Source organism: Sturnira hondurensis, unplaced genomic scaffold, assembly GCF_014824575.4.
Source record: "Sturnira hondurensis isolate 20B ecotype Veracruz unplaced genomic scaffold, ASM1482457v3 Scaffold0003409, whole genome shotgun sequence".
Classification (NCBI taxonomy): Eukaryota; Metazoa; Chordata; class Mammalia; order Chiroptera; family Phyllostomidae; genus Sturnira; species Sturnira hondurensis.
In genome coordinates this window covers 1-2,612 of record NW_028076040.1, presented here as the reverse complement: position 1 = coordinate 2,612, position 2,612 = coordinate 1, and the positions used below count along the sequence as shown (strand labels likewise).

The 2,612-nt window shown below is 36.3% G+C and overlaps 1 pseudogene; it reads right to left on the bottom strand.

The window, feature by feature from the left end:
• Positions 1-1,317: 1,317 nt before the first annotated feature.
• LOC118984172 (olfactory receptor 4F15-like) lies at positions 1,318-2,207 on the bottom strand (annotated as a pseudogene).
• Between the last annotated feature and the right edge of the window lie 405 nt (positions 2,208-2,612).

Sequence of the window (2,612 nt, the reverse complement as noted above, 5' to 3'; positions counted from 1 at the left end):
GCCAACTGCTGCCTGCATGCCTGTGTCCGTCTGGCTGCTTTTTCCTGAGCGATCCTTCACCCCCCTTACCAGTCTGGATGAATGGTTCATTGTTGTCAGACTTTGGTACAGTTCAATTTTCTCTCTGCTTTGGTTGAGTTCTGGTTTTTAAATATTTGTTGTTCATAAACTTGTTGTGTGAGGAGGTGCAGCGTTTCCACCTACACCTCCATCCTCTGGTGAAATATTTTAAATTAATTTTTATGGGAGAGGCACAATGTGTGAGTTATTTGAGCATAATATACAATTAATCAATTACATGTTTTCCACACACAAAAAGAGAATATCATTAATTGTATTTGAGAGGAACTTCAGGCATAAAAAATAGAATTTAATAAAAGATCTCTCTGAACATCACTGTAGACAAAAAACGTACCCTTAATAATGAGTTTTAAACATTTTGTTCATAATTAACACAATCGTTTAAAATTTGGCTTTGTTAGGTGCTGAAGAAGAAAATGTATGGTGCCAGTAGAAATTAAGAAACCATTTAGAATTGATAAAGTATTGCTAAATGGTAATGAAAAATTATTAAAAAGGGGAATACAAATAGACAGTGTAAAGATCTCTCCTCAAATAGACTAAAAGGAAAAAGTTAAAAGAGTGAAGTATGAGGAGGTATTCAAATTCAAGTTTGATTTGAAAATGCCAGGGCACTGACCTAGGAGCAACCAGAGACAGTTTCTGATGCCTGGCTATCTCTGGTGATTTCGGGCTGTTTGCCTTCTGACCAGTTCCAGTCACCTACCCCTCAGTTCTCGGGTTAGAACAATACCCTTCATAGCTTTAAATTCGAAATCCTAATATAGAATTAACAACTCCCTATACTGACAGAGAGAGAAAAATTGGATAAGGAGGCAAAATATATTGATACTGGGGAAGTAAGAAACAAACAGAGTAGGGGAAATGTTAAATCAAAATAGGTATGTAGTAAAAAGATAAAAATAATATGTATGCATAGTCTATGTATCCACAGAATAATCTGTCCAAAATAGGAAAAGATACAATATTATGTGCTCAATTACATGGCACTCTCTTAGACCATGTAAGTTAGAAAACATGTATGATTTAGTCTCTAACACTTTGATATACAGAATGTGAAGGAATGACATCATTTCTAATTAAACATTGAAATGGATACCACAATTTAATAGATACTAGCTCTCTAGGAATATAGAATCACCTAAGTCTTGAGTGTTTCTCTGAAATTGCATAATGTTTTCTGTGCAACCAGCATGAGGGAGACCCAATAGTTTCATGTCACCAAAGCCAACCCATTTACAAAATCTTCCTGTAATGAATAAGACGAGTGCACAATCTCATTATTGCCACTTTCATCTCTTTGTTTCTGAATGTATAGATGACTGGATTCAGAAAAGGAGTGATAAATGCATCAAAAATAGCAAGATATTTATCCAGGTGTGATGTGGGAGAAGGCCATGTGTAGACAAACATCAGTGGCCCAAAGAACAAAACTACCACAGTGATATGAGATGACAAAGTGGAGAGGGCCTTGAATGAACCCCCTGAAGAGTGTTTCCAAACAGTGACTAGAATAAAAATGTAGGAAATGATCAGTAAGACAAAAGATACCACAGAAATAAGCCCACTATTAACACTAACCATGGACTGCAGGGCTTGGGTATTTGTGCAGGCAAGTCTGAGGAGCCGGGGAAGGTCACAGTAAAAACTATCCAATATATTAGGGCCACAAAAGGTCAAGTTTATCACAAAAAGTAATTGAAACAATGAGTGGATAAAACCAACAACCCAGGAACTGACTAAAAAGTATAGGCACAATCTTGGACTCATGATAGTCAGGTAGTGGAGAGNCCCCCAGCAGCATGACTGAAGAAGATCTGAGTAATACATCCAGAAAAAGAGATGGCTTTGTGCTTCTTAAAAATGTCACAAATCATTTTAGGGGCTGTGACTGAGCAAAAAATCATATCCATGAATGACAGGTTAGCCAGGAGGAAATACATGGGGGAGTGCAGATGAATATCCAAGGTTACAGTGAACATAATGACAAAGTTTCCCATTATGCTTGCAAAATAGAACAAAAAGGAAAAGACAAAAAGGAGGAGTTGAATCCCCCATGAATTGGTGAGTCCCAAAAGCACAAATTCTGATACTATAGAGTGATTCGTTCCATTCATTGTCTCAGAAACCAGGGTCAGTTTTAGGTTACCTGAAGGAAGAAAATGAAAAACAAAATGTGTAGGCAAGTATTAGTGTTCAAGAAAAAAAAAGCCGTCAGTCCATGAAAACAATATTAAGTTTAACATCTCACACAGCCAAATAATATCCATTACAGGCACACTGGACCTCTACTTAGAAGAGTCAGCTGGTTCTCAAAAGACATTATGGTTTTCCAAACTACTAACTTAGTTCCATCTCTGGACTTATTTCCTGTTTTCTTTCTTCCAGTATTATCATGAGTAATTTTTATATTCTCCTACCCAGTGTGTTCTCCTTCAGTAACATATGTTTATCTTCAAGTACTTTTGACTATGATTTCTTTTTTTTTAAAGATTTTATTTGTTTATTTATCTTTAGAGAGGAAGGAGAGA